Here is a 13,435-nt window from a genome sequence, read left to right on the forward strand (position 1 = left end):
TGACTGAATTGCTCCAGCCACTCTGGGTGGCTTCCAACAAATTATAAAACTACAGCAAAAGATCAAACATTAAATACCTCCTTATATGGAGCTGTCTTCAGAAATCTTCTAAATGTCAGATAGTTTTTTCTTTCCTTGACATCTGACAGGAAGGCATTCCACAGGGCAGGCGTGAAGGCCCACTGCCTGGTTCCCTGTAACCTCACTTCTTGCAATGAGGGACTGCCAGAAGGCCCTCAGAGCTGGACCTCAGTGTCCGGGCTGAATGATGGGGGTGAAGATGCTCCTTCAGGTATACAGGACCAAAGCCTTTAAACTGGAGGCTTGGAATGAAAAGCTGGAAGTGCAGATAGAGCAACCTGAATATTGCCAGGTTGATGGCATGTTTACATATGCACCCAACCATCACTTTTGCATCAGTGTTTAGGCACACAACAAAAGCAAAAAAAAAAAAAATTCAGTCACAGGCAGATTCATGCATCTCCTGGTGGGACAGTATATGTGAATAGTGAGTTACATTTAGCTTGGTGAATTCCACATTTTCCTGGCCTATCTTAGCCGTCACAAATCTGAGCAGCAACAGATTTCCAGGGGAGAAGAGATTTCTAAAAGTCTCATGTTCTGATATAGGAAGGAGCAGGTTATATTCAGTTATGGTCTCGAGTCTTTGGCGCTTTACTCCCAGATTAGATCACCAAATTAAAGTGTGTGTGCATATCACAGTTTGGGTGCATCCACTGTGTTAATATTTGACAAACTAGCCACAGGTCTACTACAGTTGATCTTGTTTGCTTTCCTGTGATTGTCTCTTTTCTCCAGACCCTACCAAAACTTTTTCAAACTTTCTCTAGCTTGCAACAACCAAACCCATGTCAAAAAAGACCACAGCCAACAGCACCATCACACTCTTGAGTTGTACTGCAAAGAAAATGCATGCTATAAATGATGGTTTAAAAGAAGTAAATAGAACCCATGAGCCACAGTTTGATGTGTAATCTACTCTGACAGGCAGTAGGCTGGCTTTGCTGGCCTATTAACCCTACCCACAGGCAAAGTGTGCCTCTTTGCCACAGCTAATTTTTCCAGTACTTCCCTGTCACTGGCGAAGTCCATTTCGAAACAGCTGAAAAGGTCAGCTGAACATCCCCTCCACTTTGAATGTACTCAGTTCACATCCTGGCATGAAAATTCACAGTAATTTGATATAGAAATCTTCTAGGCTTTCCTCCCTCCTCTCTTCCTGGCTTATTACAGCTTTTCCCCTTGTTATATTCATGTATGATACTGATTATGGATGTCGGTTTTGCTTCGTTTAGAACTGCAGTTTGTGCAATCCATGTAAGACCAAGCTTAATTCCTATCCAAAATGGCATATGGATTCACTTTAAAACGGTGTCAAGAGAGAATCTTGGGAAAGGTCTGCAGCTCTGTAACAGAGCATATTCTTCGCATGCATAAGGTTTTAGTTTCAATCCCCATCACCTCCGGTAAAAGAACTTTGGATAGCAGGCCTGGGAAGACCTAGGCTTGAGACCTTGGAGAGCTCCCCTTGGAGAGCTAGGTAGGCCAACATTCTGACCCAGTGCAAGGCAGGATCATATGTTCAGCCTTGACAGATGGTCAAGGAAACGCAGATGGGATGGAAGGAACAAGGACCGCTGATAAAGAAAATGGATAGAAACGAGTTGCAAAAAGTGATCCCTGATTGCTGCTGCTGCTGCTGCTGCAAGAAAGAGGAAGTATTTATATTAATTAGAATCATGGGAAGCAGGGAACAAAACAGGACATTCATTCACTTCTGTACATGGAGAGAGAGGAAATGGTAATTCATAGCAGGATACTGTTGTAGCGCAGTAAGGAGGCTAAGGAAGAAGCTGTTCCTAGAGTATCCCTCAATACTGTTTTCAGATCAGGCTCAATAGCACCCAACACAAGCACAAACCTATGGTAATACCAATGCAGACATAGCACTAAGGTAAATTGAGTCTTTTAGACTGGCACCAAATGACTTTAAATAAATAAATACAATAAAATACAGTGTGTATGTAGGTTATTATTTTTGTTTGATTCTATGTTACGTATTTTTATGTTTTTAATACAGGCAACCCCTGATTTGCACAGCGCTTAAATTATGCCCCTGCCATGCTCCCACCCCCAGTCTGCCCCCTTTTCTGGCCACTTCCAGATCACTGCTATGCATGCGTGTGCAGTCGCGCACAAAACTAATGCACATAAATCGGTCGTTACCTGTATTCTAAACTACCCTGTGATCTTCGAGTGAAGGGTGGTATAGAAAGTGAATAAATAAATGAAGTAATATCAGTTAATCCTTCTGCAATAATGGGAAGAATGAGCTGCAGAAATACTATTTTGGACTACTGGTATTCATGATTTTATGCAGCACTATCCATTAGCATGATGCATAAGTGTGGCCCCAAGGACTGACAGTGTAAAGTTTGATAATGAGGAGGAACAAAGGCAACAAGGTATGAATGGGAGCAAATAGTCTACTGATTTCTTTTAAGCAGTTTCTTCTACAGAAAAATGTTCATTTCCTTTTCAACAGCACGTCTCTTGGGTTTTAGCTATAAATGCTGCAATTATTCCAAGGGGGGATATGATTCAAAATTACAGCACAGCATTCCAAAAGTACTTTGGTTCTCACCTCAAAGGGCAAAATGCAACAAAGCAGTGATACAGAGCAGGCCAACCAACCTGAGATAAATGTACTTTTCCCCAGAGCTGTGAAATAAAATTAACTCTTGAAAGGGAGTTCACTAACTGTGACCCAGTGCTAACAATTTATGGGTCAGATATTTAACTCCTGCAAAATTACAAACGCTCCTCTAAAGTGAGCACTTGATCCTTTTAGGGAAATCAAAACTTCTCGCTATGCAAACTCTAAGGATCCCATTTTAATAAAACAACTCTACCAGTTCAGAAAGTAATTTGATCCAGTGGGTGCCTCATCCCATTGTCCCTCATTTCCTTTGGAAGACAGCAGGCAGGTGGAACCAGGCCAAAATATTCTGCTTCTTCGTATGGCTATAGCACCAAAAACTAATTTCCAGAATTCCTTGCCAAGCCATGAAGTAGGATTGGAGAACCTATGGTTCACCAGATGCTGGACTCAAATGCCCATCAACTCCAGCCAGCATTGCAAATAGTCAGGATGATGGGAGTTGTAATCTGGAGGTCCTCAGGTTCCCCATCCCTGTCATAAAGGATGACGGGGATTAACCCTTGGACCACACACACTTGCATACATCTGGGAAGTGTCACCCCATCAGCCTCTATGATGTCACACTTTGAAACCAACTGGCCTGCTTTCTCTTGACTACTGGAGACTAGTGCAGGGTCCAGACCCTCCCCATATTATGTGCTGGGAGACTGAAAGCATTGAATTATGACATGTGAGTATGGAAATTAGAGATTGGGTAGTTATTGGCTCTTGGCTCCCTATTGTTTTCTGGACAAAATTAAAGATCCTCGTGATTATCTAAGGTAAAAGGTAAAGGTACCCCTGCCCGTACGGGCCAGTCGTGTCCGACTCTAGGGTTGTGCGCCCATCTCACTTAAGAGGCCGGGGGCCAGCGCTGTCCAGAGACACTTCCGGGTCACGTGGCCAGCGTGATGAAGCTGCTCTGGCGAGCCAGCACCAGCGCAGCACACGGAAACACCGTTTACCTTCCCGCTATAAAGCAGTACCTATTTATCTACTTGCACTTAGGGGTGCTTTCGAACTGCTAGGTGGGCAGGAGCTGGGACCGAAAGACGGGAGCTCACCCCGCTGCGGGGATTCGAACCGCCGACCATACGATCAGCAAGTCCTAGGCACTGAGGTTTTACCCACAGCGCCACACGCGTCCTAATTTAAGATTTAAATCAAAATTTAAGATGCTCATGGTTATCTATAAAACACTAAATGGCTCGAGTCCAGCATATCTAAAGCATCAACTCCTCCCCATTGTCCCACCACAATACATAAGACTGGCCTAGACCATGGGTGAGGTAATCTGTAAGGGACTGCATGCCGGTGGAGGTGGAGGTAAAAGTGGGCAGGGCCAGAGCTCAAATGGGTGGAGCCAGCCTCTTTTCTCTTTCTGCATACCCACTTCCCCCCATTACTTCATGTAAGATCTTTTTGTTCAAAATGCCTTTAAGTGGCTAGGGAATGGGCAAGAAAATGTTTAAATCAATGCAATTTGGAGATATATATTTTTTATTAACATATTAACAGTGCCAATATTACTACTCAGTTACCCAGTGCACACTGCGCATATCATAAATTTGTGCAAATATGAGGGCAGAGGGAACGACTTCTACTCTGCACATCCTAATACAACTCTGTCTCTCTCTCTCTTCCTTGTTTCAGAGAGTTGATTCCTGAAGAGTTAACACACTCCAGCCATCATTCAGTCTGCTGGTGAGTGCCTCTGTTTGGTTCGGCAAATGAAATTTATTAAAACCATTACATGCACAACAATGCCACAAATACCCAGGCCAAAGTTACTGTATCTAAAACGTGCTTTCATTTAATCAGCAGACAGCGAGGAGATGTAATGAGCTGAGGCAGAACCTTGCTTTCTATGACTTCTCCGACAGTGCCTACATCCTTTAACTCAGACCGCATCTACCTATTACCTAAGATTTGTTCTTGAAAAAGCAATCACTGAAGAATAATATTCAATTTAATACACCCAAGCTTTTGCTTCTTACAAGCCTGACAGGCATCACATTTTTCCTGTCTCCAGCTACTTCTCCTCAGCCATTTAAAAACAATGTGTAGTTCTATCTCCGCATCCATCTTGTCTACCTATACAATGGAGATCCTGTAGCTGAATTCCAGAAAACTTATCCTCTGCAATGGGGCTGCATTAATCCCAAGATTCATTTCCTAGACAGAAACTCTCCCCCTCTCTTTTGCAAAGATCACAGACATCAGACTAGATAACAGTAAGAGATCTGTCAAGCACGTTTCCATCAGCAGCTTTCAAAAAAGAAGAAGAAAACAATACACAAATCGCAGAGAAATCTAAACAGTCCTAAAGAAGGATGAGGAGAGTTAAGCGTCTCAACAGATGGTACAACATGTCGTAATTATTATCAAGACACCTGGGGATTCGTTCATCCAAGGAAGATTAAAATTCACTGGTGTATTGGATGCAGTGGTCCAGCAGAGGGAGAGAAAAATACATAATGTACATTGTTTATAAAGGCTTTTACCACAACAGAATTCCAAGGTTCAGAGAAACATTTTTCAATAATCTCTAGGTAATTTCTAAAATTTTATATATCTTAGCTTGGTCTGATACAGTACAATTAGAAATACTCACATTCTCTTCTATGACTGAAGAAAGAAGCCACACATACAAGGGATTTGCTGCAAACCACTGCACGTGGAAAACATTCAGTGGTTCAAAAAAGAAAACAGGGAAGCCTTCTGAACACATGAAGTTTTGTGGAAACACTGGAGCATCTGCCTGAAGGTTCTCACCACTGAAATGGGCCTCATGTTTTTTGCTTCTTTCTTCATCTTAGGTAATGTGTTATATAACCTAACGTCTAGGAAAGGGTGAAATACAAACTCAAATAAAATAAGAATAGACTATTGTACAGATTATATAGTGGAAAGGACCTAACAGAAGCAGAAGACATCTAGAAGAGGTGGCAAGAATACAATGAGGAACTATACCAGAAAGAAATGAATGTCTCGTATACCCCAGGTAGTGTGGTTGCTGACCTTGAGCCAGACATCCTGGAGAGTGAAGTCAAATGGGCGTTAGAAAGCACTGCTAATAACAAGGCCAGTGGAAGTGATGATATTCCAGCTGAACTATTTAAAATTTTAAACGATGATGCTGTTAAGGTGCTACACTCAATATGCCAGCAAATTTGGAAAACTCAGCAGTGGCCAGAGGATTGGAGAAGATTAGTCTACATCCCAATCCCAAAGAAGGGCAGTGCCAAAGAATGCTCAAACTACCGCACAATTGCACTCATTTCACACGCTAGCAAGGTTATGCTTAAAATTCTACAAGGCAGGCTTAAGCAGTATGTGGACTGAAAACTCCCAGAAGTGCAAGCTGGATTTAGAAGAGGCAGAGGAACCAGAGACCGAATTGCAAACATGCGCTGGATTACGGAGAAAGCTAGAGAGTTCCAGAAAGACATCTACTTCTGCTTCATTGACTATGCAAAAGCCTTTGACTGTGTCGACCACAGCAAACTATGGCAAGTTCTTAAAGAAATGGGAGTGCCTGATCACCTCATCTGTCTCCTGAGAAATCTCTATGTGGGACAAGAAGCTACAGTTAGAACTGGATATGGAACAACTGATTGGTTCAAAATTGGGAAAGGAGTACGGCAAGGCTGTATATTGTCTCCCTGCTTATTTAACTTATATGCAGAATTCATCATGCGAAAGGCTGGGCTGGATGAATTCCAAACCGGAATTAAGATCGCTGGAAGAAATATCAACAATCTCAGATATGCAGATGACACAACCTTGATGGCAGAAAGTGAGGAGGAATTAAAGAACCTTTTAATGAGGGTGAAAGAGGAGAGCGCAAAATATGGTCTGAAGCTCAACATCAAAAAAACGAAGATCATGGCCACTGGGCCCATCACCTCCTGGCAAACAGAAGGGGAAGAAATGGAGGCAGTGAGAGATTTTACTTTCTTGGTCTCCATGATCACTGCAGATGGTGACAGCAGTCACGAAATTAAAAGACGCCTGCTCCTTGGGAGAAAGGCGATGGCAAACCTAGACAACATCTTAAAAAGCAGAGACATCACCTTGCCAACAAAGGTCCGTATAGTAAAAGCCATGGTTTTCCCAGTAGTGATGTATGGAAGTGAGAGCTGGACCATAAAGAAGGCTGATCGCCAAATAATTGATGCTTTTGAATTATGGTGCTGGAGGAGACTCTTGAGAGTCCCATGGACTGCAAGAACATCAAACCTATACTTCTGAAGGAAATCAGCCCTGAGTGCTCACTGGAAGGACAGATTGTGAAGCTGAGGCTCCAATACTTTGGCCACCTCATGAGAAGAGAAGACTCCCTGGAAAAGACCCTGATGTTGGGAAAGATTGAGGGCACAAGGAGAAGGGGATGACAGAGGACAAGATGGTTGGACACTGGTCTCGAAGCTACAAACATGAGTCTGACCAAACTGCGGGAGGCAGTGGAAGACAGGAGTGCCTGGTGTGCTCTGGTCCATGGGGTCATGAAGAGTCGGACATGACTAAATGACTAAACAACAACAACATTGTACAGATTAAACCAAGACTGATGAAATGGGGTGTAGAGGCGTAGCAAACCTTTTCTGCTCATGTCTCCTGTGCTGCAGCCTTCTTCAACACACCCTAATTGACATTGTTTATTTACTAACTGTATTTTCACCCTACTTTAAGGCAATTGTTCACTCCCAAAGCAGATCACATAAAAAAAAGAGAGGTAACCTGCCATCAGGCTTACAAAGTAAAAAGGCAAGTGGCAGAAGGAAAGGGGAGTGGAGTGGAAGGAAAGAGGCAGAGGAGGGAGATCAGTTCTTCAAGGTCAAAACAAAGTGGTCCACTACAAGTGGGTGTTTATATTCCACTGCAGTGAGGCTGATCTTCCCTTGCTACATTCTTGCTTGAAGAGCAGTTGGAGGCTCTTATTCAGTTGGCATGTGGTGGGGCCAGAGTCTCCCCACCCCCACCCCCCGCCTTTGCTCCTGCTTTTTCAAGGGAACTAGCAGTTGGAGCTGAACTCCTTCTTGGCTGATGGATGAGGCCTGGTTGGTCTCCCACTTGCCTTATTGTCATTTGTGGACAGCAGGGGATATACAGTCTCCCAGTTGTCCTAGGTCATCCTCATATTTCCTCCTCCATTCTCAAATCAGGTATCTCAAATTACCCTAGCTGTGCAGTGATGACTTCCCTATGGCTTCACAATATGCCACTCTTGTAATATCTCTGGCTGCTCCTGCAGCCATTTTAAAGCTGGAGTCATTCCCTCCGAGACCTACTGTGGCCCATGGATTCAGCAGCAGAGTGGCAGTTGGTACAAATCCGCTCCACTTCCCAGTGGGGAGGAGTTGCAGTGGACCGTGGCCACCCACTCCCCACCGGGGATGGGGGGACTTTGTCCCCCATTGCCTGGGGGATCCCGGCCACATCAGAGCCCAGCCAGCCAATCCGCTGGCTGGGGGGGGGGCATGGCCAGGGCTGTTTAAACTGAGGAGCGAGCCAGAAGACTTCCTCTTTGGCTCACTTCCTCAATCACCTTCCCTATTTTGCAGGTTAGGCAATGGCCTTGCTATGGACTTCGGTTGGTCGCCTTGGTTGTCAGAGGGGCCTGGTAGGATTTTTTCCACTTGGCAAATTGGCACTGGCCACTTGGTTTTCGCCTACCTCGTAGCAATCACCACAACTTTGTTAGGGTTGCAGTTAGGCATTGTTTGACCTTGTGGGGGGGAGGGGAAGTGTGGCCATCACCTCCCCCTCCATGCTTAAGGGTATTCTGTTAAAGGAATCCGGGGGTGTTGATCTAGTCTGAAGCCCAGCTGGGGGCTAGGGCCTTGACACGACCTCGAGGACGGGAACACCAGGGGGATCTTGAGTTGGTTCGCATCGACAGGGCTCCCCCTACCAGTGGCTTACCCTTACTGGGCTTCCTGCACAATGGGCAGGAGTCAGATATAGTCAGGTCCAATCAATGCCTAAGCCAATACCGCTCACATTCTGTAATTTCAATAAAGTTGTGGCCAAAATTTGCCCAATAACATAAACCTAATATCTGTGTCCTTGTGTGAGTTATGTCAAGGCAATAAACAACTATTTTACTTTTAGAAGACAACTGAAGGCAGCCCTCTTTAGGGAAGTTTTTAATGTCTAATGCTGTATTGTTTTTAATATTCAGTTGGAAGCTGCCCAGAGTGGCTGGGGAAACCCAGCCAGATGGGCGGGGTATAAATAAAAAATTATTATTATTATTATTATTATTATTATTATTATTATTATTATTCCAACGAGGGGGTGGCTGTTGGGTCTCGAATGCAAGTGAGGATTGTGGGGGAGTGGGGGAGGCTTATAAACTCTTTTGATCCTCCCTGTAACTCTTTTTTATTGTACTTTGAAACATACCACAAACCACCTCAAGTACAAGTTGGGAATACCAGTGAGGTCCAGTAGGTGCCTTCTGGAAGGTGGTGGCACCCTAACTCTGGAATGACCTCTCCAAGGAGGCCCACCTGGCACCCAATCTTTTGATCTTACAGTGGGGTTTTTTCTAGAAAAAGAGGTGCCAGAACTCACCATGAACACCTGCCTTGTTCTCTTATAATAGGAATGGCACACACCTGAGAGTTGCCAGAACAAAGTTCGAGTGAGTGCCGACTGGGGGGAAAGCCCTGCTTTACAATATTTTAATGAGTTTCAGATCTTTGAGGTATTCCTTGCATTTTAAGATCCATGATATCTGAGTGCTGCTATGAGCTTCATTGTTTTGGTTTCTATTGCTGGTTTTCTGATGTCAGATTTTATACTGCAGTTATGTATTAATTATCACTTTTTATACATATTTGTCTTAATTTTTATTAGAAGCTGTCCAAAGGACTTACGTTATTGGGTGGCATATAAATGTTGTAAATTAATTAAATAAATAAATGCTTGAGATAAATACAGTGGACGCTCGGGTTGCGAACATGATCTGTGCGGGATGCACGTTCGCAACCCGCGCCTGCGCACACGTGGGTTGCGATTCGGTGCTTCTGTGCATGCGCAAAGCGCGATTTAGCACTTCTGCGCATGCGTGACTGCCAAAACCCGGAAGTAACCCGTTGTGGTACTTTTGGGTTTCGGCGGTCCGCAACCTGAAAAGACGCAACCTGAAGCGGCTGTAACCCGAGGTATGACTGTAATCAAATGCACAGACTAGCAAAATCGTGTGGGGCATTGCCACCCAGCACAATCCCCTTGGTGGTGTGGGCCGCACCACTGGGCATGACAACGCAGTTCATCTACTTTATATGTTGCCGGATCATACCGCCTGAAGTGAGTCACTTCAGCCACAAATCTGACACCTGCTGATTCCGCGCTTCAGTTCTCGGTGGCTGTAAAACCTGCTAACATGAAAACCTCCTTGTTTGCCCTTGTCAAAGGCAACTGGTCTGAAACTCTTAAGAGGACTAATACACAAATTCTGCATACCCTTAAGAAAATTACTGGGTTGCGCCCAAAGCACTTGGCAGCTCGCCGACTGCAGTCTGTAAGCCATCAGGCATGCTACAAGCTTTGCTAAAACTCAAGTTAATAAATAGGGAAAGGGGGGAGTTTATAAACAGGAAAAGATAGTCCAGCACCATTCTGTGATAATATTTCTATTTGTGCAGTGGCATCAGTATTCATAGAACTTACTGAGTAACAACAACAGAGGACAGGCCCCTGCCCTGAGCAGCTTACAATCTAAACTGAGGTGTGCGGGAGGAGAGGGAAGCATATCAAATCACAGAGAAAGAGGAAACAGAAAAGCAAAAACAAACAGGAAATTAAGTTTGATCAGATGGATACTCAACTTTGTTTCAAGAGGAAGAGAAAGGGTGAACTGCACAGGTATTCTGGAAGGACGTTCCAGTTACAAGTGGCAGAGCAGGACAAAATCCCATCAGGCAGCTTAGTGCTGTAGTGACGGAGGAATGAAGGTCAATGTCAAGGTGGGATATGCATTGCGGTCTCCGAGTCATGTTTTTAAAGATAATACAATTAAGAAGCCAGTCCTTTCTTGTTGGATTTCACATTCACAAGGTGCACTTTGGCTACTGCTCTTTAGCTTTCACTTGTACAGACTGCTTTCTTCACTTAGCGGCTGAAGCTCACAGGGAAGAATGAACATGGACAACGAGGAGCAGTAAATGCAAAACAAATAGCCCTACATACTTCAAAGCCTCACTGTACAGATGACAGCTTGTTTTTTGTGGCTCCTATGAGACTCATTCTTTTTCTTCCAGGACCATAACGCTATAAAACGTCAGGTTCTTTTTCACTCTTAGGGAAGCATTATTGGTTGTTTAAACTGGGAAAGATGGCTGCATACCCGTGTTTTTGCTGGGAACCACAAGTTTTTCATTCGGCAACTTCACAAACTATTGTGCAGGAGCTGAAGGTTGCTTGAATTTATTTCAAAGTCTTACATGGAACATATTTGGCACACATTTCCCACTAATGCATATGGCTTTTGCAAATACAATAAGTCAAAGTCTTTCACATAGTACCCTGTAATCTCTGCAGAGCAATGAATAGGTAATAAATTAGAGCAGAGGCCAAATGACCCAAATAGCACGTAACACGCAGTGCCAGGTTGGAGGGCATGGAAGGTATTAACAATGTGAGTTCTCATATCCACCAACAATGATGCCTCCGATACCCACTTTATAAAGGAACCCCACATTCTATTTTTCCTCTCTGCTGGGCTATGGACAGCCAGCTGTGCACACAGTGATGAAAGTATCAATGCTAGCAGGTCTGGAAGAGGAAGTGGGGCAGAATGCTGGAGCAGGAGAGAAAAGAGTCACAAAGCAAGGGGAGGAAATCTGGAGGCAAAAACCAACACAGGCCAGGGGGTAACCCAGGCATGGTGAACCTGTGGCTCTCTAGATGTTGCCAAACCACAGATCCCTAAACACTGGTCCTGATGGAGCTGGTGGGAGTATGAGTCCAACAGCAACATCTGGACAGCCACATGTTCTCCATCCCTGGTCTAAGCTACTGAGGACTGTGGCCAGAAGAGGCTGGAACAGGATACAAGCACTCAGCAAGAACAAAGGCAGTCAAGGGAACAGGAGCCTGGGAGTGAAATCAGGGGGAAAGGAGAGGCAAAGCTCAAAACAGTTCTCTAAAATAGTGACTTATTAATACCTATGACTTGCCTAGGGACGCAGGTGGCGGTGTGGTCTAAACCACTGAGCCTCTTGGGCTTGCCGATCAGAAGGTTGGTGGTTCGAATCCCCACAATGGGGTGAGCTCCCGTTGCTTGGTCCCAGCTCCTGCCAACCTAGCAGTTCGAAAGCACACCAAAAAGTGCAAGTACCTTCCTCTGGCGGGAAGGTAAACGGCATTTCCGTGCGCTGCTCTGCTTTCAGTGTTCCATTGCATCAGAAGCGGCTTAGGCATGCTGGCCACATGACCCAGAAAAACTGTCTGCAGAGTGGACAAACACCAGCTCCCTTGGCCGCAACCCCAAAGTCATTCACAACTGGACTTAATTGTTAGGGGTCCTTTGCCTTTTTTTTTTAATCACTTGCCTAATGCATTTTGATTTTTTAAAAAAAATATCTTCAGGGGCATGTATAGCCGAATAATGTAAATCTATTCACTCCCCAATTCCAAATGGCAAGAAGTTCCAAAGCAGATGCTACAGAGTTTGTTCTCTTTGGATGAGAGAGAGCTCTACAGACCTATAGTCCCTTCATAATATCTGCTTTGTTTAGAAAGAGACAATCAAAAATGTTCCGAGAAGTTTCTTCTCAGATGCAAGAAGAGTCCATAGGGCTATGATGCACCTGACCTATATTCACCACAATTTCCAGTGTTTGCCCAGCTTGTCATAATAGCTTCCATTATGAAAAGGGCAAAGCTCCAGGGTGGAGATGGTGGGGAAGAGTCAGCAACTCATGTCTGTTTCAGTTATTGGATAGAATCCTTTGTCTGTTATGTAGACTACAGAAGCCTGTATCCCCACCCCACCCCTTTCCATCTACTTTCAATTTGGGCAACCTGGACTGCTCTAGAGAATTTCTGAAACACCTGTTCCGTGTCCCCCACAGAGATGTCAGGGTGACATTCTATCCTTTCGTTGACTCTCTGGTTCAGCTCTCAATCAGCATGTTACACATCAGACGTTATCCAGCTGTAGTACATGAGGTTTACCTAGGTTTTTCTTCCAGGCCAGATTTGCCCAGAGGTGATAATGTGAGATCAGTTGAAACCAGGGTGGGGAACCTGTGAAACGCCCCCCCCCAATGTTTCTGGACTTCAACTCCCATCAGCCCCAGTCAGCAAAGTCAGTGGTTGGGGATGAAGACAGCTGTAGTCCAGTAACAATTTGAAGGTTGTAGTTTCCACCAGACCTGGTTAAAGCTTTGCAGCCTGGCTATCCAAAAACATTTCTCTAGCAGCCTCTCCTCTCACTTGTAAAATAATGGCTAGATTACATCAACAGGGTGGGTGGATAACCTTTGTGCAATTGTGAAGCATTTTAAGTATTAAGAAGGAGGTGGGCTCATAATCAGGTGGGGAAGGGGAACTCTCTCTTCGCATTTACTCTCCCAATACCTTCTTAAAAGAAACATGCTGTGCTGGAGCTGTTCCAGGGAACATTCAGCCAAATCCATTTGGAAATGGCTTAAGGCAAAGGATGGAACCTGGACGTTTTGAGGCCCTGCTTAGTAA

The 13,435-nt window shown here is 44.5% G+C and overlaps 1 protein-coding gene and 1 long non-coding RNA gene across 6 annotated transcripts in view; one reads left to right on the plus strand and one right to left on the minus strand.

The window, feature by feature from the left end:
* LOC308585567 (heparan-alpha-glucosaminide N-acetyltransferase-like) overlaps positions 1–13,435 on the minus strand; it is a 191,531-nt gene that overhangs the window by 99,116 nt on the left and 78,980 nt on the right. The window lies entirely within an intron of this gene.
* Positions 3,337–13,435, plus strand: part of LOC308585613 — a 35,062-nt gene continuing 24,963 nt past the window's right edge. For both annotated transcript variants that reach the window (XR_014007537.1, XR_014007538.1), the window contains exons 1-2: positions 3,337–3,417; positions 4,376–4,426. This is a non-coding gene — a long non-coding RNA (uncharacterized lncRNA). The remainder of the gene's footprint in view (positions 3,418–4,375; positions 4,427–13,435) is intronic.

Source organism: Podarcis bocagei (genome assembly GCF_964188305.1).
Source record: "Podarcis bocagei genome assembly, chromosome: 4".
Classification (NCBI taxonomy): Eukaryota; Metazoa; Chordata; class Lepidosauria; order Squamata; family Lacertidae; genus Podarcis; species Podarcis bocagei.